A 25,210-nucleotide genomic window follows, 5' to 3' on the forward strand; every position below is an offset into this window, starting at 1 on the left:
CCCACAGGTGGGGGCTGCGAATTCAGGCAGGGCTGACCGTGCGCTTCTCTCTGCTCTGCTCCATCCCCCTTTGTCCCTCCTCTTCCTCTTCCTGACGCCCCTCCTCTTCCATCCCCCCTCCTCCTCCTCCTCCTCCTCCTCCCTAAGCCCACCTCCCGCTCCTCCTCCATCCCTGCCCTTCTCTCCCTGCCCTTCCTTCCCCGTCCTCCTGCTCTCTAACCCCACCGCCTTCTCCTCCCTCATCCCTCATCTTCCATCGCTCCTCCTCCTCCTCCTGTGTCCCGTCCCCTCCTGCCTGTCCTCCTTTATCCCTTCCCTTCTATCCCCCCTCCTCCTCCTCCTCCTGCCCCTACCTATCCCCACCTCCTTCTCCTCTTCCATCCCTCCCCTTCCATAGCCCCTCTTCCTCCTCCTCCCCATCCCCACCTCCCACTCTTCCTTCATCCCTGCCCTTCCCTCCCTCCTCCTCCTCCCCCAGCAGCAGCGACACCCTCGGTTCCCGTTCCGCAGCCCCGGCAGCCCGCGGCAGGAGCGGGGATGGAGCCGGGACAGGTCGGGATGGGCAGCGCGGGGCTCTCGGCTGCTCCCAGCCGCTGTTCCAGGGGGGAACCCGGCCCGGGCCAAAGGAGAGGCAAACTGGGGAAACTGGGGGCTGCACATCCAAACTGGGGCTGCCTGGGGACCCTGCCTGGGCACTGCCGGCCCTTGGGGCTCCTCTCAGGAGATCAGGAGGGGGGAACGCACAGAGGGCTCGGGGATGCCAGGAGTGGCAGCACTGGGAAGGACTGGTTTGTACTGGGATTGTACTGGAATCATACTGGGAGCAGCTGGGCCCATGCCAGGGCAGACTGCAGTCACCCCGAGGGAGACTGGGATTGTACTGGGATCATACTGACACAGAGTAGGAGCCTATGGGGGCCAACTGAGACCATGCTGGGGGCAAATGGGATATACTGGGAGTGACTGGGAGCCTGATGAGCGTGACTGGGAGCAGCTGTGAGCAACTGGGATCATGCTAGGAGCAACTGGGAGGAACTGGGAGTCACTGGGTGCCTGCTGGGGATGACTGGAAACGACTGGGCTTATACTGGGATCATGCTGGAGGTGACTGGGATCATACTGGCAGTGAGTGCCACGACACTGAGGCTGACGGGGAGCGGTTGTGAGCAAGTGGGATCGCGCTGGAAGGAACTGGGAGTGAGTGGGAATATGCTGGAAGGAACTGGGAGACACTGTGAGAGACTGGGAGGGACAGTGAGGGTGAAAGGGGCAACTGGAACCGTGTGGAACACAACTGGTTCATATTGGCACTGACTGGGAGCACACTGGCGTCATCTCTGGATCATACTGGGAGGGACTGGACTAATACTGGGAGTGTCTGAGAGTGACTGGGAACACACCATGCACAGCATCCCTGTACTGGGGGTGACTGGGAGCAACTTGGAGCACTCTGGGAGCAAATGGCATCATACTGGGATTGACTGGGCTGATGTAGCTGGAGGCAACTGGGACCATACTGCGAGTGATTGGAAGTTACTGGGATTATACTGGGACCATACTGGGAGTGCTGGCATGTGACAAGGATCATACTGGAGGTTACTGGGCTCATACTGGTGATGAAAGGGAGCAACTGGGATCCCACTTTGGGCTACTGAGAGCAACTGAGAAAAATTGGGATCATGCTGCAAGCAAACTGGAGGAATTGGGAATGACTGGATGCAGGCTGGAGACAACTGGGACATACTGGGCATGACTGAGATCATACTGGGATAACAAGCACCTTACTGGGATCACTGGGAGTGTCTGGGAATGACCACAGAGATGCTGAAGGCAACTGGGATTTACTGGGGATGTCTGTAACCTTACTGGGGTGACTGGGAACACACTGGGAACAACGGGGACCATGCTGGGGAGAACTGAAAGCGAGTGGAAGTGAGTGGGTCTACACCGGGGACAACTGGGCATGACTGGGACCATGCTGGGAGCAACTGGGATCATTTGGGGAGTGATGGGGTTGATACAAGGGACAACTGGGGGCAACTGGGATCACACTGGGGAGAACAGGAAGCAACTGAAAGCATGCTGGGGGCAACTGGGATCCTACTGGATCTTACTTGGAGCAACTGGGATCAGGCTGGAAGCAATTGAGGACAACTGGAGTGACTGGGAACATGCTGGGAGCAACTGGGATACACTGGGAGAGACTGAAACCACAGTGGGGGTAAATGGGAACAACTGGAACCACAGTGGATGATAATGGGAGCAGCTGTGCTCGTGCTGGATTCATACTGGGATCCTACTGGAACTGGCTGGCATCATACTGGGAATGACTGGAAGTGTGCTGGCTGTGACTGGAACCATGCTGGAGGTGACTGGGAGCAACTGGGCCCACCCTGGGAGTGACAGGGAGTCATTCTGGGCAGGGCTGGAATCATACTGGGAGTGACTGGAACCATACTGGGGGGGACTGGGTGCAGCTGGGATCATCCTGGGAGCCACTGGGATTCCAGCAGGTGTGAATGGATCCTGGCTGGGGGTCACTGGGAGCTACTGGGCCCATGTTGGGAGGAAAATCTGGACACATTGGAAGCAACTGGGACCAACTGGAAGGTACTGGAACCGTGCTGAGGGGACTGAGACCACAAATGGGGAAACTGGGTTCATACTGGGAGCGACTGGGACCACACTTTGGGCAACTGCCAGAAACTGGGATCATGCTGGAGGCAACTGGGAGTAACTGGGAAAGACTGGGATCATTCTGAGGTCACCAGAACCTTACTGGGCCAACTGGAATATACTGGGAGTGTCTGTGACCATACTGGGGGGACTGGAACCACACTGGGAACAGCTGGGACCATGCTGGGGACAGCTGAGAGTGAGTGGGACCATGCTGAGTGGGACTGGGACTATTCTAGGGACACCTGGAATCATACTGGGAGGAACTGGGAACAACTGCAACTATTCTGGTAGCAACTGGGATCATACTGGGATCACAGTGGGAGCAGCCGGGTCCATGCTGGGTGAGACTGGGAGGAGCCAGGTCCATGGAGGGTGACAGGAATCATATTGGGATTGACTGGGAGTGGCTGTGAACAACTGGAATCATGCTGAAAGTAACTGGGAGGAAGTGGGAGGGACTGGGAGTATGCTGGGAGTGACTGGGATATACTGGGAGAGACTGGGAGTCATAGGGATCATACTGGTGGTTACTGGGGTCATGTTGGCATTGACAGGGAGCAACTGGGATCACACTGGGGGGCACTGGCATCATACTGGGAGTGACTGGGATCATACTGGGATTACAGGGGGTGCCAAGGGACCCTGACTGGGGGTTACTGGGAGCTGCCAGGCCCATGCTGGGAGCCAAATGCACACACACTGAGAGCAACTGGGAGCAACTGGGAATGACAGGAGTCATGCAGGTGACAACTGGGATGTACTGGCAGTGACTGGGATAAAACTGGGGGCAGCTGAACCATGCTGAGGTAACTGGGAGTGCCTGGCAAAGACTCTGAGAATGTTCCAGGCAACTGGGATGTACTGGGAGTACCTAAGAACATGCAGGTGGTGACTGGGACCACACTGGGAGCCACTGGGAATGTGCTGGGGGCAACTGGGACCATGCTGGGGGCAAGTGTGAGTGACTGGGGCCCTGCTGGGGCAGACTGGGATCCTACTGGACTCATATTGGGATCATACTGGGAGTGACTGGGACTATACTAGGAGCAACTGGGAGAAGTGGGAACACACCGGAGAAAAGTGGGAGCAACTGGGACTTGCTGGGGGCAAATAGCGTCACAATGGGGAATGACTGAGAATGACTGGGCTCATACTGGGAGAAACAGGGATCCTGCAGGGAGTGAGGGGAAGTGACCAGGGTGATACTGGGACTGACTGGGCTCATCCTGGGAGTGCCCAGGAAACTGGAAGCACACAGGGGTAGGAACTGGGCACCTGCTGGGAGCAGCCCCTGGCGGCCCCGGTACCCCCGAACCCCTTTCCCGGCCATGCCGCCCCTCCAGCCCCAGCACCCCCATTGCCGGGTGCCGGCACTGCCAGGGGTCCCCCCTCTCGGGGTCCCCGCTGGGGCTCCTGGGGCTCTCCTCTCTCTGCGCTCCCGCCCAGGGAAGCCGCGGCTCTCCCGGGGCTCCCCAAATCCGGGGTCCCCACGCAGCCCCGGCAGAGCTCGGAGGGCCCGGCCGGGAAGCCCAACCCGCACCGCGGGGGGACCCGCATCCCCCCGGCCCCGCCGGGGCTCTGCCGCCACCCGCACCGGGACCCCCCAAAAACACCTCCCGGGGATCCCCGATGTCCCCCCGAGGGCAGCTGCGGCTCGGCCTTGGAGCCCCGCCAGCTCCAAACATCCCCCCAAAAACCCCAAACCCAGGGAGCCCCGGGATATTTGGGGCGAGCTCCCCCTGCCCGGGCACCTGCGGGATGGGGGCGACGCTCCCGGGGTGCTGCGAGTTCAGGCGGAGCCGGAGCCCCGCGGTTCATCCTCCCCGCTCCTCCTGCTGCTCCCGCTGCCGCTCCGCCTCTTCCTCCCTCCTCCTCCTCCTCCCCGCAGCCGCGGGAGGGGCGGGGATGGAGCCGGGACAGGTCGGAACGCAGAGAGGGGTGGGGGGATGCCAGGAGTGACTGGGCTGTACTGGGATCATACTGGGAGCAGCTCCTGGGTGACTGATCCTACTGGGATCATACTGGGATCATACTGGGAGTGAGGAGGAGCAGCGCGGTGGCTCCAGCGCTGGGGCTGGGGGCGCTCCTGGCGGGCGAGGGGGGAGTGGGACCCCGGCACCGGGACCCTGAATCGCCATTGCCGGCACCGGGACCCCCCCTGCTCCCCTTATCCTGCACAGGGACCCCCCTGAATCCCCCATTTCCGGACATCAGGGCCCTCTGCTCCCCTTTTCCCTGCTCCCAGCCTCTAGATTTCCCGTGTGCCTGATCCTGGAATGCCTTGGAACACCTTGGACCCCCATTGTTGCCTTTCCCAGCCCCCAGCCCCACCTTTGTGCAAAGCCAGAGACCCTCTGAACTCCCCCTTCCCAAACACCCCGGGTGTCCCCACCCTGGTACCCCTTTTTGGGAAACCCTGGACTCCCCTTTCCTGGGCTCAAGGATGCCTGGAACTCCCTTCTACCTCTCCATCCCTGCCCCCCCATTTCCGCGACCCTGAGACCCCCCTGCACCCCCATTCTTGGGAACCAAGACACCCTTTTACCCCTTTGCCCAGCACTGAGACCCCCCTGTACCCCCTTATCCGGCACCAACACAACCTGTTCCCATCCCACACCTCTCCCAACCCCCAGTCCCACCCTTTTCCCTGACCTGGGACCCCTGGGCCCCCATTCCTGCCTTTCCCAGCCCCCAGCTCCTCCTTTCCTTACACTCAGGAGCCCTGGCACCCCCTTTCCTGGGCACAGGATTCCCTGGACACCCCATCCCAGCTCTCCCAGTCCCTGCACCCCCTTTCCTTGGCTCTCAGCCCCTGAACCTCCTTCCCAGCTCTGCCATCTCTTCATGTCCCCCCTTTCCTTGGCCTGTGGACCCCCTGGAACCCCAAACTCTCACTCTCAGCCCCCTCAGCTCCCCCAAATCTCTGTGTCCCCCCAATTCTCCACTCCCTGCAGTTCCTGGAAGTGGTGCTGTCGGAGCCTGGCCCAGGAGTCCCCCAGTCCTTGATTGTGGGGGACGTGGACGGGACCCTCTGCGAGCGCTGCGGCAGCGAGCGGGGCCAGATGGAGGCACAGACACCGGGGATGGGGGCAGGAGCTGAGCTGGGATATTGGGACAGCCAGAGCTGGGATATTGGGACAGCCAGAGCTGGGATATTGATATAGCCAGAGCTGGGATATTGGGATAGCCAGAGCTGGGATATTGGGATAGCCAGAGCTGGGATATTGGGATAACCAGAGCTGGGATATTGGGATAACCAGAGCTGGGATATTGGGACAGCCAGAGCTGGGATATTGGGATAACCAGAGCTGGGACATTGGGACAGCCAGAGCTGGGATTTTGGGATAGCCAGAGCTGGGATATTGGGATAACCAGAACTGGGATATTGGGATATCCAGACCCAGCTCAAGGACAGTTACTGGCCCGTGGCTGACAGTGACCTGGAGACGGGGCCGGTACAACCAGAGCAGGGGGAGTGGGGGGAGCCGGGGGCTGGGCTGGGATCTGTGGGAATGGAGGACTCTGAGGGGCTGGGATGGGATCTCTGGGGATGGGGGGGATCTGTGGGGCTGGGATGGGAATCCAGGGAGCTCCAAGGGGCTCCCTGGGGCTGGGACACGTCTCCATGGGTCTGTTCTCTCCTCGTTCCCAGGTCTCCACACAGTGCAGGGGGTTTCCAGCTGTGACCTCCTGTCCAATAGAGCGTCCATGGATCCCACCAGTACAGCTACAAGGGCTGGGATTTCATCTCTTTCCTGCTGGGATCCGGGAGCTTTGCAGTGTCCAGCGGTGCCACCTGGATCACCCAGAGGTGCTGGGAATCCAGAGGGATCATGGTGGAGCAGATGAAGCATTACCTGGGGCACACCTGTGTGGAAAGGCCCCCAAAATACATCAGATATGGTCGGGAGGCTCTGGAGCACAAAGGTGGGTGTGGGAGGGGAAGGGCAATTCCTATGGGAATGGGGGATTCAGGAATGGGGGACTTGGGAATGCAGGAATTGCCATGGAATTTCCATGGCCAGATCTCACTCTCATCCCAGTCAGGTGAGAATTCCATGGATGGACCTCCTCCCTAACCCACTGCCATGGGAATTCCATGGGGAAATGATTGGAATTGATAACCAATCCAATGAGAGCAGTGCAATGAGAAGTAATCCCTGCTGGGATTCCATGGGACATTGATCCCAATCCTTTGCCCAGGCCGGCTCTGATGTGCCTGTGGCAGCACCAGGGGAGTGCCCTGTCCCTGCCCTGAGCCCAGCACGAGCCTTTCCTTGGGTGTTCCGTGCCCTGCCCAGGGCAGGAGGGCACTGCCGGAGCGGCTTTGGTGGCCCCGGGCACCCGGCTGGGCTGCAGCCACTGCAGGGGCTCCTGGGGAATGTTCCAGAGCAGAGCTGAAAGCAAACAACAGTTTCTGGAGGGGATTCTGCCCCTGGGCCTGTGCTGGGAGCCCAAGGGCAACAGCCCAAAGTGCTGGGGCTCAGTGTCCCTTGGCCAGGCCGTGTTCCCTGGCTGTGCCCTGTCCCTCAGCTGTGCCCTGTCCATGTCAACTGTACCTTGTCCCCTGTCCCTGTCCCCTGTCCCTCAGCTCTCCCCTGTCCCTCAGCTCTGTGGGGCCAGGGGTGGCAGCAGGACCCGGGGCAGCCCTGGGGGAGAACAACCCTGAGCCCCAGCTGGGCCAGTTCCCCCAGCTCCCCCCAGGCCACTCCCAGCATGGGCCCTGTGGCTCCCAGTCACCCCCAGTATGGTCCCAGTCACTTCCAGTTACACTCAGTGTGATCCCAGTATCATCCCGGTCACTCCCAGTGTGATCCCAGCATGATCCCAGCATGTTCCCAGGTGTTCCCATTCACCCCTATAATAGTTCCAGGCACTCCCAGTATGGTTCCAGTCCTTCCCAGTATGATCCCAGTATGAACCCAGTCACTCTCATTATGGTACCATTTGCTCCCAGTAAGGTCCCAGTCACTCCAAGTCACCCAGTATGATTCCAGTCACTCCCAGTATGATTCCAGTCACTTCCAGATAGTCCCAGTATTATTCCAGTAACTTCCTTTATGGTTCCTCTGTGATCCCAGTCACTCCTGGTTAATGCTGCCAAGGGTCCCAGGGGTCCATCTGACCCCCGGGCTACCGCTGCCGTGGGTGTCCGGATAGCGCTGCGCTGTCAGGCTCAGCCTGTCTGGGTCCCTCGGCTCAGCTCCCAGCCACAGGCAACTTAGTGAGCACCTCTGGAGTGATTTCAGCTCTGTGTGTTCAGTTCTCAGTGATTTCGCTCTGTGCTCACAAGTGCCTCTGGCTGACAGACACACAGGGATAGAGAGAGGAAAAGGCTGTATGCGGTTCCACAGCGATGTCCTTTATTGCCAGCTCCTCTGAAGGGATGCAGTGACAGTTCTTCTGCCAAACTGGATAGAAATGGGTGTTTATATGGGGTACTGGGGTGTGTTTGAAATTGTCCTGTTGCCAGGTTTGAGGAGAATACACCAATACCCTTACAGAGAGATAAGAAGGGTCTGAATGCAGAAGAGGGGCTTCTTTGGTCCAGTCACCGTGACTTAGGCATTTCTTGTCTTAGGTGAGTGACCACCAGGGAGGCCTTGCAGGGCCTCTGACTGCTACAGTGACACTGCAGAACCTCATGGAACCAAGGGGCCATTGTGACACTCTGCTTCCTCATGGAATCAAGGAGACCAATGTGAAACTCAGAGACCCCAAGGAACCAAGGGTCCATGGTGACCTTGTGCAGCCGCAGTGTCACAGAGGAGCCGCTGTGACACAGCGAGGGCACACGGAGCCCAGGGGCCATTGTGACACATCAGGGCTCTGTGGAACCACGAAGCCATTGTGACATTTCAAGGCCTCATGGAAGCACGGGGCCATTGTGACACTGCAGAAGCAAGGGGAACATTGTGACACTCCAGGGCCTCATGGAACCAAGGAGACCATTGTGACACTGGGGGGTCCTACGGAACCAAGGGAACATGGAACAGGTCTGGCTGGCTGGGCCTCCTGGGGGCCACCTGACAGGTCCGGGTGACCTTGGCATGTTGAGGGCTGCTTCTCATCTGCCCCTGAAGCCCTGGGGCTCTGGGCTTTCCTCCCTATGGGAGAGAACTGTCCTTCTCCTCCAAGGACCCAGGGCCGAAATTTGGATTCCTTCAAATTTCCTTATATACGAAGATTGTTCCCAGATGAAATCTGCCAGGTCTGAGACAGATCTGGCTGCCTTGGCCACCCAAGGGCCACCTCTTATCTGCCTTTCAAATACTGCGACCATGTGCTTTTCTTTATTATGGGGAAAAAACATCCACTTCAACTAGGCACCCATGACAAAAATTGGGGATCTGCCTCCAGAATTCCCTATATCCAAGGATAGCTCCCAGAAAACTCATGCCAGGAAACACAATCTGGCTGGCCTTGACCTCCTGAAGGCTGGCACTCATGTGCCTCTGAAACACTGGGGCTCTGTGCTTTCCTTCCTAATGGAAAGAATTTCTGTCCAGGCACCCATGGTTAAAACCGCGATTCCACCTCCAAAACTCTGTACGTGCAAGGATTGCTCCCAAGTGAAATCAGCCAGGACAGACAGGTCTGGCTGCCCTTGGACCCTTGGGGGCTGCCTCTCATCTGCCTTTGAAACACTTGGTCTCGGTGCTTTCCTTCCTATGGAAAAGAACCGTCATTCGTATCTATGCAAAAATGGCCAAAAATGGCATTCCACCTCCAAATACCCTATATCCAAGGGTTGCTTTCAGACAAAAGCTACCAGGACAGAGAGGTCTGTCTGGCCTCAGCCTCTAATGACTACCTTTCATCTGCCCCTCAAACACTGGTGTTATGTCCATTGCTTCCTATGGAAAGAATCATCCTGCTCCTCTGAATGTCCATGTCTGAAATTGGGATTCCACCTCTAAAATTCCCTATATCCAAGGGTTGCTCCAAGACAAAATCTGCCAGTACCATCAAGCCTGGCTGGCCTTGGCCTCTGGTGGCTGCCCCTGCCACACTGGGGCTCGGTTCTTTCCTTCCCATGGAGATCACTGTGACACTGTGGGCACCTCATGGATCCAAGGGGATCATTGTGGCACCACTGGGGCCCATGGAACCAAGGGGCCATGGTGACACCGCGGGGCTTCATGGACCCAGAGACCATTATGACTCTGTGGGGCCTGATGGAACCATGGAGACCATTGTGACCCTTCAGGGCCTGGTGTCACCAAGGGGGCATTGTGACACCTCAGGGCCTCCTGGAAGCAAGGGACAATTGGGACACTGATGGGCCCCATGGAACCGAGGGAACATGGACCAGGTCTGGCTGGCTTGGCCTCCCAGAGTTCACCTGACAGGTCTCGCTGATCTTGGGATGCCAAGGGCTGCCTCTCATCAGCTCCTGGAGCACTGGGGCTCTGTGCTTTCCTTTCTATGGAAAAGAACTTTTCCTCTTTTCAGATGCCCATTGCCAAAACTGATATTCTCCCTAAAAAATTCCTATATGCAAGGGTATGTCTCAGAACAAAATCTGGCAGCTCTGGTTGGCCTCTGGTGGTCACCTCTCATCCCTCCAGGAAACATTGGCGCTCTCTTCCTTCATCCCCGTGGAAAAGAACCGGCTTTCATGTCCAGGGCCCATGGCCAAAATTAGAAGTTGGCCTCCCAATTTCCATATATCCAAGGATTGCTCCCAGACAAAAGTAGCCAGGACAGACAGGTCAGGCTGGTCCTGTCCTCTGGTGTTTTTCTTAGACTCTGAGATGCATGTTTTCATTTGAAAACACCTTGGAGAGAGCCCAGCACTCTCCCAAGGTGGGGTTCTGAGGCCCCGGGTACATGACCACTACATATGGACAAAGGAGCTCTGTGCTCTGTGCTGCTGTGGTGGTTTTCCATCACGGAAGTGATGTCCTGAGAGAAGATGCTAGCAGTTTCCTCTGTGTCTGACAAAAAAACCAATCAGTAATTAGCTTTGAGAGCTGACAATCTGTTAAACCACTAAGGAAACTGCAGACGCCTCTGTGCAGACCCAAAGTGAAGATGAGAAAGCCTGGCTGGGTCTCTCTCCCCTCTGGCCCCAAAGAGGTGCCAAGGCCAGCCCAGCCCCATCTCAGCCTTCTGGCCTGGCTGCTGAGATCCTGGCCCTGCCCCAGCGCGGCCCAGCCTGACACAGCCCCAGCGCAGCCGCTGCAGAAACCTCCATGGGAAAACAGCTCCGGCCGCAAGGACCGAGCCCGGCCGGGCTCACGGAACCATCTGCAGCCCCGGGCAGATATTGACTCTGCCAGTGCTGCCATCCTCCCTCCAGTGAGAGAAAAGGACACAGGGCAGGCACACAGAGGAGCAACATAAACCCACTGAGGTCAGTGAAGTGGAAGTGGAGTCCCAGATGGGAGGGATGAGGAGATGCCTTGATGTTTGGGCTGAAATTCTCTGCTAAAGCTATGGAGAAGGATGTCATTGATACATCAAACTGAAACACGGATGAAAAATCAAACCTCACAATTCCCTTTAAGATTTGTAGGGAATGGGTATGTTTATTCACAGCGCTGTGGACACATATCGGGACTCATTGCCCTTTAATAGACATGAGTCCCTCTGAGAACTCTTGATCCTTCTTTATTACCCTTACTAATTTCCATATGCATAGCATTTCACAATAGGTTAGTGCATATTCATTACGCTGATTTCACATTACACTTACAGCTAGTTACACTTGTACTCAGTTTTTGTCAGAAAGTACAGAAAGAACTACTGGGTCACTCTGCCCTGTCTGTTTCAAGGTCCAAGGAGTCTTTCTTATCTCTTATCTTTTAGTGTGGAAATTTGCATTCTTTCTCCTTAGCTGGGGTGGTATGGCTAGGGCTGCAGTCACCAGACTAAACAGCATATTTAGCAAGCTCAAAGTGCACATTTCACATAAATCTAAATGGATTTCTACCCTGTTAAATTTTCACTCTGTCTCACCACAAGTGCTGCAGGAATTGTCTGCAGGCTCCTGCAGTGCCTGGTGCTGCTCCCTTGCCAGAGGCACCCCAGGCCAGGGGGGCACATCTGGGCTGCTGTGTCTGGCTGTGGGGCTCCTTGTTCTGGGCAGTGAGGAGGAGCTGCAGAGGCTCTGCAGGACTGACAGGATGGGCTTTGGGGCTGTGAGGAGAAGCTGAGGGACCTGGGCTGCTGGAGCTTCTGAAGAGGAGGCCCAGGGCTCCTCCTGCAACTGCTCCAAGGGTGGATTCAGAGAATCACAAAATCAGCAAGGTTGGAGAAGACCCTGGGGATCATCAAGTCCAACCTGTGCCCTGACACCACCTTGTCTCCCCTGAGCCTCCTCTTCTCCTGGATAAACAACCCCAGCTCCTTCAGCCGCTCCTCACAGGATTTGTGCTCCAGACCCCTCCCCAGCCTTGTTGCCCTTCTCTGGACATGCTCCAGCTCCTCCATGTCCTTCCTAAATTGGGTGCCCAGAACTGGACACAGCACTCGAGGTGCTGCCCAACCAGTGCCCAGCACAGGGGAAGAATCACTGCCCTGCTCCTGCTGGTCACACCATTCCTGATCCAGGCCAGGAGCCATTGGCCTTCTTGGCCACCTGGGCACACTGCTGGCTCATGTCCAGCCTGCTGTCCATCAGTCCCTACAGGTCCCTTTCTGCCTGGCTGCTGTCCAGCCCCTCTGTCCCCAGCCTGTAGCACTGCAGGGGTTGTTGTGGCCAAAGTGCAGGACCCAGCACTTGGCCTTGTTAAACCTCACCTTGTTGGATTTGGGACCTCTGCAGAGCCCTCCTACCCTCCAGCAGATCAACATTCCCAGCCAGCTTGGTGTCACCACGGTTCCATGTGGCCCCAGAGTGTCCCGATGGTCTCCATGATTCCATCAGGCCTCCCAGTGTCACAATGTCCCTTTGGTTCCATGGGACCCCTTGGTGTCACAAAGTCCCTTGGATCCTTGGGCCCTGCAGTGTCACAGTGGCCCCTTGGTCCCCCAGGGCCCTGCAGTGTCACAGTGGATCCTTGGTTCCAGGAGGTGTCACAGTGCAGCAATGGTCTCCTTGGTTCCACGGTGTCACAATGGCCTCTTGGTCCCAAGGAGCACTCTGTTCCCAAAATTGCCTCCTTCATTCAACAAGTACTCGCATTGTCACAATGGCCTCTTGGTTATGCAAGGTGCCCTCATGTCATAGTGGTCTTTGTTGTTCACGAAGCCCCAGAGAGTAACACTGACCTCCTGGTTCAGTGCAGTGTCACTTGGCCTTGTAAAACCTCACCTTGTTGGATCCAGCCTGTCCAGGTCTCCATGTAGAGCCCTCCTACCCTCCAGCAGATCCATACTCACACCCAGTTTGGGGTCATCTGCAAATTTGATGATGGCGGACTCAGTCCCCTCATCCGGATCATCAGTGTAGATACTGAAATCCATGCTGGCTGGCTCTGACCCCTCAGCCATCCTGTGGGTGCCCTGTGGTGGCACTCAAGGTGATCTGTTCCATAACCTTGCCAGGCACCATGCTCAGACTGACAGGCCTGGAGCTCCCCAGCTCCTCCTTCCAGCCCTTCTTGGGGATGGGCTCACACTGGCACCTCCAGTGCTCTGGGACCTCTCCACTGAGCCAGGACTGATGGTAAATGATGGAGAGCAGCTTGGGGAGCTCATCCACCCGCTCCCTCACCCCCCTAGGCTAGATTCCATCCCATACACCTGTGAGAATCTGAGTGCTTCAGCTCATCACCAACTGCTTCCTCCTGGATTACAGGGGGCTGTTCTGCTCCCTGTCCCCATCTGCCAGCTCAGGAGAACACTTGTCCTGAGGACAACCTGTGCACTTGTTGAAAATTGAGATAAACAAGGTGTAAAATCGTTTAGCCTTTTCCTTCTCTTTAGTAACTTTATCTTTAGTTCCCTGTGTAGGAGCTGAGTTTGTGACCCCTTTATCTTTAGTTGTATTCTCCACTGCATCCAATAAAGAATAGAGATTCTCCTTCTCCCTGCCTTTGCTACAAAATTTTATGTAAAACTTTTTTTTTTTTTTTACAGAAATCAACAGGTTAAGTTCTATTTGAGCTTTCACCTCTCTAATTGTCTTTCTGCATAGCCTAAGGGCATTGTAAAACACTTCCTGTGTTGCCACTCCTTTTTTCCTCTGAGTTCCCAGGAAAACTGTATGGGCAGCCAGGACAGTAATTTTCATCACTAGCTCATCTTTTGCCACACTGGGATAGGCAGCTCCTTCCCCATTAAGACAGCTTTCTTGAAATATGTTCATCCTTCCTAAACCCCTTCCTTTTTAAGGGCAGCTTTTGTTTAAAATATCAGTACCTGATTCAGTACTCCCCAAATCAGAATCCTAAAAAGGCCAAAGTCTGCCCTTCCTAATTCCAGTGTAGAAGATTTGTTGCTGCCCTCTGCAGAGCTTCCTGCCCTCCAGCACAGCCACACTCCCACCAGCTTGGTGTCACCTGGGAACTGACCGAGGCTGCCCTCTATCCCCTTGTCCAGATCAGCAATAAAGAGATGTAAATGGCCGGGTCAAAGTCTCCAGTTCTGGGAATGCCCCTGGATGTGACTCCATTCCTCAGCTGCTCTGAGTGCCAGGGCTTGGATGGGGGAAATGGTGGGGTGGGGGCAGGGACAGAGTCTGATGGATTGTCAGCCATAAAGGATCTTGATTTTCATATCTATTCCAACTGCATGAGGAGGCACTTGGATTCAGTGTCAATTGGAGATTTCACACATCAATTTATTAGGAGTAAAAAAAACTAAACAGGACCTGAAGAAATCTTTTCTCACTGTCCTTTTAAATACAGTGTAATCAACCACTAAATATAGTGTAATCAAAGAGATTTGAAAACTTAAATGATTCCCAGGGCTTGGCTTGTTAAGGTATTCTGAATGTTAATGAGCCCTGGGGCACTGAATTCCTGCACTGAGGAGCTGAAGGCTGAAGAAGCCTCTGGAGCAGTAAAATTCAGCAGCAGCCTCCAAGTTGCTGAGGATGTCAGCAGCCCCCACTGAGGCCATCCCTGCCCAGAGACCCTGGGGGAATGGGCAGACAAGGAGAGGGTCCCTGGGGCTGGGGCAGCAGAACTCAGAGGCACCAGCGGCTCCAGCTGGGAAATGGAGTGTGGGATGGGGCTGTGAAAGCCCTGCCTGGGCTGTGCCAAGCAGGACACACAAGCCCTGACCCCCATCCCCTAAAAAACTCTCTCAATGGGACATTTAAAAGGAATTACAATTGGTTCTGTCCTCTGAGTTGGATGCACTGGAGAAATACCAAGGAGAGATTCTCAGGAGCTCAAAACAATAAAACAGCCTTTCTGGCAACATAGAAGATAAGAGAAACTTTGGGAAAAGGTTTAATAGGTCATTAAATCAACAAAAAACATTTCTCAAAGCATTAATCCTCGGATGTACGGAGTTTTGGAGGTGGAATCCCAGTTTTGGCCATGACAGGATGAATGATTTTTTCCTATAGGAAAGAGAAGTGCAACTTCAAGTGTTCTGGAAGAAGATGAGAGGTGGGCACCCTTAGGCCAAGCCAGCCAGACCTGACTCTCCTGATACCTTTCGTCTAGGGGCTATCCTTGGACACAGGGCATTTTGGAGGTGGAATCTCAATTTTGGCTGCGGGTTCCTGGATAGGAAGAATTATTTACATTAGGAAGAAAAGAACAGAGCCCCGGTGTTTCAGAGGCACATGAATGCCAGCCCTCAGGAAGCCAAGGCCAGCCAGACTTGTCAGTCCTGGCAGCTTCTGTCTGGGAGCTATCCTTGGATATAGGGAATTCTGGAGGCAGATCCTCAGTTTTGGCCATGGGTGCCTGGTGGAGATGGATGGTTTTTTTCACATAAGAAAGAAAAGCACACGGTCCCAGTGTCTGAAAGGCAGATAAGAGGTGACCCTTGGGTGGTCAAGGCAGCCAGACCTGTCTCTCCTGGCAGATTTCATCTGGAAACAATCCTTTTACATAAGGAAATTTGGAGAAGAAATTCCAGTTTTGGCCCTGGTTCCCTGGAGGAGAAGGACAGTTCTCTCCCATGGGAAGGAAAGCCCAGAGCCCCAGGGCTTCAGGGGCAGATGAGAAGCAGCCCTCAACATGCCAAGTGGTCAGGTGGTCCCCAGGAAGCCCAGCCAGCCAGACCTGTTCCATGTTCCCTTGGTTCCGTAGGACCCCACAGTGTCACAATGGTCTCCTTGGCTCCATGAGGCCCTGGAGTTCACAATGTTCCCCTTGATTCTGCAGTGTCACAATGGCCCCGTGCTTCCATGAGGCCTTGCAATGTCACAATGGCTTCGTGGTTCCACAAAGCCCTGATGTGTCACAATGGCCCCTGGGCTCCGTGTGCCCTCGCTGTGTCACAGCGGCTCCTCTGTGACACTGCGGCTGCACAAGGTCACCATGGACCCTTGGTTCCTTGGGGTCACCAAGTTCACAATGGTCTCCTTGATTCCATGAGGCAGCACAGTGTCACAATGGCCCCTTGGTTCCATGAGGTTCTGTAGTGCCACCATGGTGTCCTTGGACCCACATTGTCACAACTGACCCACGGTTCCATGAGGTTCTGCAGTGTCACTGTAGCAGTCAGAGGCCCTGCAAGGCCTCCCTGGCGGTCACTCACCTAAGATAAGAAATGCCTAAGTCACGGTGACTGGACCAAAGAAGCCCCTCTTCTGCATTCAGACCCTTCTTATCTCTCTGTAAGGGTATTGGTGTATTCTTCTCAACTCTGGCGACTGGACAATTTCCAACACACCCCAGTACCCCATATAAACACCCATTTCTGCCCAATTTGGAGAAGAGCTGTCACTGCATCCCTTCAGAGGAGCTGGCAATAAAGGACATCTCTGTGGAACCACATACAGCCTTTTCCTCTCTCTATCCCTGTGTGTCTGCAAGGATTTGCAAGCACAGAGCGAAATCACCAAGAGCTGAACTCACAGAGCTGAAATCACTCCAGAGGTGCTCGCTAAGTTGCCCGTGGCTGGGAGCTGAGCCGAGGGACCCAGACAGGCTGAGACTAATAGCGCAGCACTATCCGGGACACCTGCGGCAGCGGCGGCCAGGGTTGGATGGACCCCTGGGACCCCAGGTTTCATAACGTGGCCGCCCAAAGAACGAATGGAGCACTGGCATCCTGGCACCCCTGAGAGCAGCATTCTTCGTGTATTGTTACTGCCTTGGACGGCTATGGCCCCTTGAAGGTAACTCCTCCTTTATAGAAGTTTTCTGAAGAGGCGTCCAATGAATTTGCATATCAGTATCTTCAGGAGCTGGACGGCAGACCACCCACCCAGCAGTTCCTTGACCCACATTTGGCTGAAGAAGTGTACGTTTAAAACAGCCTTTTTATGCGCTTTTATCTTGGGTCCTTTTTTGTTTTTTGTTTTTACTCCTGGGGGTATGGAAGAGAACAAAACTGGAATGGGATCAAAATCTAGTAAATTAAAATGATCCCAGAACGAAAGAGACTTATCTTTACAAATTCTAGAAATCCTATCTGCTAACAGTTTTTCTTTCTCTAAAGGCAATCTTTCAAAAACTGACTTAAATTATAGAATAGATTATCTCCCAGTTTCCAGATACTAACACACACACTATTGGTTTAGAGTCATTTTGGGACACAGTAGGAACAAGAATATATGCTTTTCAAACTAATGAAAACTTTTCTGTAACTACGTTTCTACCTCTAGTTCACTCAATTACCAAAGCAGTCGAAAAGACAAATTCTCTGCAGCTTCCTTCTGCTGAGGAAATTCCACCCTTATCTTTCTCAACAGACACTGTCCCTTCAAATGCTAATTTGCCAGATAACATTCCTCTCTCAGTCCCTGGGACGGGGAACACAGACATTGTACCACCCCACCCACCCGCGGGGTCCGTGGAGCCCACCCATCCCTCGCTCCCCCTCGGACGCGGCAAGCGCGGATTCCGCACTTGTGAGCTCAGAGAGAAATCACCGAGAACTGAACACATAGAGCTGAAATCACTCCAGAGGTGCTCGCTAAGTTGCCTGTGGCTGGGAGCTGAGCCGAGGGACCCAGACAGGCTGAGCCTGACAGCGCAGCGCTATCCGGACACCCACGGCAGCGGCTGCCCGGGGGTCAGATGGACCCCTGGGACCCCAGGCTGCATTAACCAGGAGTGACTGGGATCACAGAGGAACCATAAAGGAAGTTACTGCAATAATACTGGGACTGTCTGTGAGTGACTGGAATCATACTGGGAGTGACTGGAATCATACTGGGTGACTTGGAGTGACTGGGACCTTACTGGGAGCAAATGGTACTGTAATGAGAGTGACTGGGTTCATACTGGGATCATACTGGGAAGGACTGGAACCATACTGGGAGTGCCTGGAACTATTATAGGGGTGAATGGGAACACCTGGGAACATGCTGGGATCATGCTGGGATCACACTGGGAGTGACCAGGATGATACTGGGATCACACTGAGTGTAACTGGAAGTGAGTGGGACCATACTGGGGGTGACTGGGAGCCACAGGGCCCATGCTGGGAGTGGCCTGGGGGGAACTGGGGGAACTGGCCCAGCTGGGGCTCAGGGTTGTTCTCCCCCAGGGCTGCCCCAGGTCCTGCTGCCACACCTGGCCCCACAGAGCTGAGGGACAGGGGACAGCTGAGGGACAGGGGACAGGGACAGGGCACAGCCAGGGAACACGGCCTGGCCAAGGGACACTGAGCCCCAGCACTTTGGGCTGTTGCCCTTGGGCTCCCAGCACAGGCCCAGGGGCAGAATCCCCTCCAGAAACTGCTGTTTGCTTTCAGCTCTGCTCTGGAACATTCCCCAGGAGCCCCTGCAGTGGCTGCAGCCCAGCCGGGTGCCCGGGGCCACCAAAGCTGCTCCGGCAGTGCCCTCCTGCCCCAGGCAGGGCATGGAACACCCAAGGAAAGGCTCGTGCTGGGCTCAGGGCAGGGACAGGGCACTCCCCTGGTGCTGCCACAGGCATGACAGAACCGGCCAGGGCAAAGGATTGGGATCAATGTCCCATGGAATCCCAGCAGGGATTACTTCTCATTGCACTGCTCTCATTGGATTGGTTATCAATTCCAATCATTTCCCCATGGAATTCCCATGGCAGTGGGTTAGGGAGGAGATCCATCCATGGAATTCTCACCTGACTGGGATGAGAGTGAGATCTGGCCATGGAAATTCCATGGCAATTCCTGCATTCCAAGTCCCGCATTCCTGAGTCCCACATTCCCATAGGAATTGCCCTTCCCTTCCCACACCCACCTTTGTGCTCCAGAGCCTCCCAACCATATCTGATGTATTTTGGGGGCCTTTCCACACAGGTGTGTCCCAGGTAATGCTTCATCTGCTCCACCATGATCCCTCTGGATTCCCAGCACCTCTGGGTTATCCAGATGGCAGTGTTGGACACTGCAAAGCTCCTGGATCCCAGCTGGAAGGAGATGAAATCCCAGCCCTCGTAGCCGTACTGGTGGGATCCATGGATGCTCCATTGGACAGGAGGTCACAGCTGGAAACCCCCTGCACTGTGTGGAGACCTGGGAACAAGGAGAGAACAGACCCATGGAGTCATGTCCCAGCCCCAGAGAGCCCCTTGGAGCTCCCTGGATTCCCATCCCAGCCCCACAGATCCCCCCCATCCCCAGAGATCCCATCCCAGCCCCTCAGAGTCCTCCATTCCCACAGATCCCAGCCCAGCCCCCGGCTCCCCCCACTGCCCCTGCTCTGGTTGTACCGGCCCCGTCTCCAGGTCACTGTCAGCCACGGGCCGGTTCCTGTCCTTGAGCAGGGTCTGGCTATCCCAATATCCCAGCTCTGGCTATCCCAATATCCCAGCTCTGGCTATCCCAATATCCCAGCTCTGGCTATCCCAATATCCCAGCTCTGGCTATCCCAATATCCCAGCTCTGGCTGTCCCAATATCCCAGCTCAGCTCCCACCCCCATCCCCGGTGTCTGTGGCTCCATCCAGCCCCGCTCGCTGCCGCAGCGCTCACGGGGGTTCCCATCCACGTGCCCCACAATCAAGGACTGGGGGACTCCTGGGCCAGGCTCTGACAGCGCCACTTCCAGGAACTGCAGGGAGTGGAGAACTGGGGGGACACAGAGATTTGGGGGAGCTGAGGGGGCTGAAAGTGAGAGTTTGGGGTTCCAGGGGGGTCCACAGGCCAAGGAAAAGGGGGACATGAAGAGATGGCAGAGCTGGGAAGGAGGTTCAGGGGCTGAGAGCCAAGGAAAGGGGGTGCAGGGACTGGGAGAGCTGGGATGGGGTGTCCAGGGAATCCTGTGCCCAGGAAAGGGGGTGCCAGGGCTCCTGAGTGTGAGGAAAGGAGGAGCTGGGAGCTGGGAAAGGCAGGAATGGGGGCCCAGGGGTCCCAGGTCAGGGAAAAGGGTAGGGCTGGGGGTTGGGAGAGGTGTGGGATGGGAACAGGTTGTGTTGGTGCTGGATAAGGGGGTGCAGGGGGGTCTCAGTGCCGGGCAAAGGGGTAAAAGGGTGTCTTGGTTCTCAGGAATGGGGGTGCAGGGGGGTCTCAGGGTCACGGAAATGGGGGGGCAGGGATGGAGAGGTAGAAGGGAGTTCCAGGCATCCTTGAGCCCAGGAAAGGGGAGTCCAGGGTTTCCCAAAAAGGGGTACCAGGGTGGGGACACCCGGGGTGTTTGGGAAGGGGGAGTTCAGAGGGTCTCTGGCTTTGCACAAAGGTGGGGCTGGGGGCTGGGAAAGGCAGGAATGGGGGTCCAAGGTGTTCCAAGGCGTTCCAGGATCAGGCACACGGGAAATCTAGAGGCTGGGAGCAGGGAAAAGGGGAGCAGAGGGCCCTGATGTCCGGAAATGGGGGATTCAGGGGGGTCCCTGTGCAGGATAAGGGGAGCAGGGGGGGTCCCGGTGCCGGCAATGGCGATTCAGGGTCCCGGTGCCGGGGTCCCACTTCCCCCTCGCCCGCCAGGAGCGCCCCCAGCCCCAGCGCTGGAGCCACCACGCTGCTCCTCCTCACTCCCAGTATGATCCCAGTATGATCCCAGTAGGATCAGTCACCCAGGAGCTGCTCCCAGTATGATCCCAGTACAGCCCAGTCACTCCTGGCATCCCCCCACCCCTCTCTGCGTTCCGACCTGTCCCGGCTCCATCCCCGCCCCTCCCGCGGCTGCGGGGAGGAGGAGGAGGAGGGAGGAAGAGGCGGAGCGGCAGCGGGAACAGCAGGAGGAGCGGGGAGGATGAACCGCGGGGCTCCGGCTCTGCCTGAACTCGCAGCACCCCGGGAGCATCGCCCCCATCCCGCAGGTGCCCGGGCAGGGGGAGCTGGCCCCAAATATCCCGGGGCTCCCTGGGTTTGGGGTTTTTGGGGGGATGTTTGGAGCTGGCGGGGCTCCAAGGCCGAGCCGCAGCTGCCCTCAGGGGGACATCGGGGGTCCCCGGGAGGTGTTTTTGGGGGGTCCCGGTGCGGGTGGCGGCAGAGCCCCGGCGGGGCCGGGGGGATGCGGGTCCCCCCGCGGTGCGGGTTGGGCTTCCCGGCCGGGCCCTCCGAGCTCTGCCGGGGCCGCGTGGGGACCGCGCGGGAGCGGCGGGAGCGGCGGGGGAACCCCGGATTTGGGGAGCCCCGGGAGAGCCGCGGCTTCCCTGGGCGGGAGCGCAGAGAGAGGAGAGCCCCAGGAGCCCCAGCGGGGACCCCGAGAGGGGGGGACCCCTGGCAGTGCCGGCACCCGGCAATGGGGGTGCTGGGGCTGGAGGGGCGGCATGGCCGGGAAAGGGGTTCGGGGGTACCGGGGCCGCCAGGGGCTGCTCCCAGCAGGTGCCCAGTTCCTACCCCTGTGTGCTTCCAGTTTCCTGGGCACTCCCAGGATGAGCCCAGTCAGTCCCAGTATCACCCTGGTCACTTCCCCTCACTCCCTGCAGGATCCCTGTTTCTCCCAGTATGAGCCCAGTCATTCTCAGTCATTCCCCATTGTGACGCTATTTGCCCTCAGCAAGTCCCAGTTGCTCCCACTTTTCTCGGGTGTGTTCCCACTTCTCCCAGTTGCTCCTAGTATAGTCCCAGTCACTCCCAGTATGATCCCAATATGAGTCCAGTAGGATCCCAGTCTCCCCCAGCAGGGCCCCAGTCACTCACACTTGCCCCCAGCATGGTCCCAGTTGCCCCCAGCACATTCCCAGTGGCTCCCAGTGTGGTCCCAGTCACCACCTGCATGTTCTTAGGTACTCCCAGTACATCCCAGTTGCCTGGAACATTCCCAGAGTCTTTGCCAGGACTCCCAGTTACCTCAGCATGGTTCAGCTGCCCCCAGTTTTATCCCAGTCACTGCCAGTACATCCCAGTTGTCACCTGCATGACTCCTGTCATTTCCAGTTGCTCCCAGTTGCTCTCAGTGTGTGTGCATTTGGCTCCCAGCATGGGCCTGGCAGCTCCCAGTAAACCCCAGTCAGGGTCCCTTGGCACCCACTGTAATCCCAGTATGATCCCAGTCACTCCCAGTATGATGCCAGTGCCCCCCAGTGTGATCCCAGCTGCTCCCTGTCAATGCCAACATGACCCCAGTAACCACCAGTATGATCCCTATGACTCCCAGTCTCTCCCAGTATATCCCAGTCTCTCCCAGCATGCTCCCAGTCCCTCCCACTTCCTCCCAGTTACTTTCAGCATGATTCCAGTTGTTCACAGCCACTCCCAGTCAATCCCAGTATGATTCCAGTCACCCTCCATGGACCTGGCTCCTCCCAGTCTCACCCAGCATGGATCCGGCTGCTCCCACTGTGATCCCAGTATGATCCCAGTTGCTGCCAGAATAGTTGCAGTTGTTCCCAGTTCCTCCCAGTATGATCCCAGGTGTCCCTAGAATAGTCCCAGTCCCACTCAGCATAGTCCCACTCACTCTCAGCTGTCCCCAGCATGGTCCCAGCTGTTCCCAGTGTGGTTCCAGTCCCCCCAGTATGGTCACAGACACTCCCAGTATATTCCAGTTGGCCCAGTAAAGTTCTGGTGACCTCAAAATGATCGCAGTCTTTCCCAGTTACTCCCAGTTGCCTCCAGCATGATCCCAGTTTCTGGCAGTTGCCCAAAGTGTGGTCCCAGTCGCTCCCAGTATGAACCCAGTTTCCCCATTTATGGTCTCAGTCCCCTCAGCACAGTTCCAGTACCTTCCAGTTGGTCCCAGTTGCTTCCAATGTGTCCAGATTTTCCTCCCAACATGGGCCCAGTAGCTCCCAGTGACCCCCAGCCAATATCCATTCACACCTGCTGGAATCCCAGTGGCTCCCAGGATGATCCCAGCTGCACCCAGTCCCCCCCAGTATGGTTCCAGTCACTCCCAGTATGATTCCAGCCCTGCCCAGAATGACTCCCTGTCACTCCCAGTGTGGGCCCAGTTGCTCCCAGTCACCTCCAGCATGGTTCCAGTCACAGCCAGCACACTTCCAGTTATTCCCAGTATGATGCCAGCCAGTTCCAGTAGGATCCCAGTATGAATCCAGCATGGGCACAGCTGCTCCCATTATCATCCACTGTGGTTCCAGTTGCTCCCATTTACCCCCACTGTGGTTTCAGTCTCTCCCGTGTATCCCAGTTGCTCCCAGCATGTTCCCAGTCACTCCAGTTGTCCTCAATTGCTTCCAGCCTGATCCCAGTTGCTCCAAGTAAGATCCAGTAGGATCCCAGTTGCCCCCAGCATGCTTTCAGTTGCTTCCTGTTCTCCCCAGTGTGATCCCAGTTGCCCCCAGTTGTCCCTTGTATCAACCCCATCACTCCCCATATGATCCCAGTTGCTCCCAGCATGGTGCCAGTCATGCCCAGTTGTCCCCGGTGTAGACCCACTCACTTCCACTCGCTCTCAGTTCTCCCCAGCATGGTCCCCGTTGTTCCCAGTGTGTTCCCAGTCACCCCAGTAAGGTTACAGACATCCCCAGTAAATCCCAGTTGCCTTCAGCATCTCTGTGGTCATTCCCAGACACTCCCAGTGATCCCAGTAAGGTGCTTGTTATCCCAGTATGATCTCAGTCATGCCCAGTATGTCCCAGTTGTCTCCAGCCTGCATCCAGTCATTCCCAATTCCTCCAGTTTGCTTGCAGCATGATCCCAGTTTTTCTCAGTTGCTCCCAGTAGCCCAAAGTGGGATCCCAGTTGCTCCCTTTCATCACCAGTATGAGCCCAGTAACCTCCAGTATGATCCTTGTCACATGCCAGCACTCCCAGTATGGTCCCAGTATAATCCCAGTAACTTCCAATCACTCGCAGTATGGTCCCAGTTGCCTCCAGCTACATCAGCCCAGTCAATCCCAGTATGATGCCATTTGCTCCCAGAGTGCTCCAAGTTGCTCCCAGTCACCCCCAGTACAGGGATGCTGTGCATGGTGTGTTCCCAGTCACTCTCAGACACTCCCAGTATTAGTCCAGTCCCTCCCAGTATGATCCAGAGATGATGCCAGTGTGCTCCCAGTCAGTGCCAATACGAACCAGTTGTGCTCCACATGGTTCCAGTTGCCCCTTTCACCCTCACTGTCCCTCCCAGTCTCTCACAGTGTCCCCCAGTTCCTTCCAGCATATTCCCACTCACTCCCAGTTCCTTCCAGCGCGATCCCATTTGCTCACAACCGCTCCCAGTCAGCCTCAGTGTCGTGGCACTCACTGCCAGTATGATCCCAGTCACCTCCAGCATGATCCCAGTATAAGCCCAGTCGTTTCCAGTCATCCCCAGCAGGCACCCAGTGACTCCCAGTTCCTCCCAGTTGCTCCTAGCATGATCCCAGTTGCTCACAGCTGCTCCCAGTCACCCTCATCATGCTCCCAGTCACTCCCAGTATATCCCATTTGCCCCCAGCGTGGTCTCAGTTGCCCCCTGTAGGCTCCTACTCTGTGTCAGTATGATCCCAGTACGATCCCAGTCTCCCTCGGGGTGACTGCAGTCTGCCCTGGCATGGGCCCAGCTGCTCCCAGTATGATTCCAGTACAATCCCAGTACAAACCAGTCCTTCCCAGTGCTGCCACTCCTGGCATCCCCGAGCCCTCTCTGCGATCCCCCCTCCTGATCTCCTGAGAGGAGCCCCAAGGGCCGGCAGTGCCCAGGCAGGGTCCCCAGGCAGCCCCAGTTTGGATGTGCAGCCCCCAGTTTCCCCAGTTTGCCTCTCCTTTGGCCCGGGCCGGGCTCCCCCCTGGAACAGCGGCTGGGAGCAGCCGAGAGCCCCGCGCTGCCCATCCCGACCTGTCCCGGCTCCATCCCCGCTCCTGCCGCGGGCTGCCGGGGCTGCGGGAACGGGAACCGAGGGTGTCACTGCTGCTGGGGGAGGAGGAGGAGGGAGGGAAGGGCAGGGATGAAGGAGGAGCGGGAGGTGGGGATGGGGAGGAGGAGGAGGGGGTATGGAAGGGGAGGGATGGAAGAGGAGAAAGAGGTGGGGATAACGAAGAGGAGGAGGAGGGCGGATGAAGGAGGAGAAGGAGGTGGGGATAGCGAGGGGCAGGAGGAGGAGGAGGAGGGGGGATGGAAGAGGAGGGATGAGGGAGCAGAAGGCGGTGGGGTTAGAGAGCAGGAGGAGGGGGAAGGAAGGGCAGGGAGGGAAGGGAAG

At 56.6% G+C, this 25,210-nt stretch overlaps 1 protein-coding gene and 1 pseudogene across 1 annotated transcript in view; one reads left to right on the forward strand and one right to left on the reverse strand.

Moving 5' to 3' along the window:
• The window catches only part of LOC140681562 (uncharacterized), a 422,013-nt gene that overhangs the window by 352,798 nt on the left and 44,005 nt on the right, over positions 1-25,210 (reverse strand). The gene's annotated exons all lie outside the window — the stretch shown is intronic.
• LOC140681565 (uncharacterized) overlaps positions 1-25,210 on the forward strand; it is a 97,621-nt pseudogene that overhangs the window by 70,264 nt on the left and 2,147 nt on the right.

This window comes from Taeniopygia guttata, chromosome 37 (assembly GCF_048771995.1).
Source record: "Taeniopygia guttata chromosome 37, bTaeGut7.mat, whole genome shotgun sequence".
Lineage (NCBI taxonomy): Eukaryota > Metazoa > Chordata > Aves > Passeriformes > Estrildidae > Taeniopygia > Taeniopygia guttata.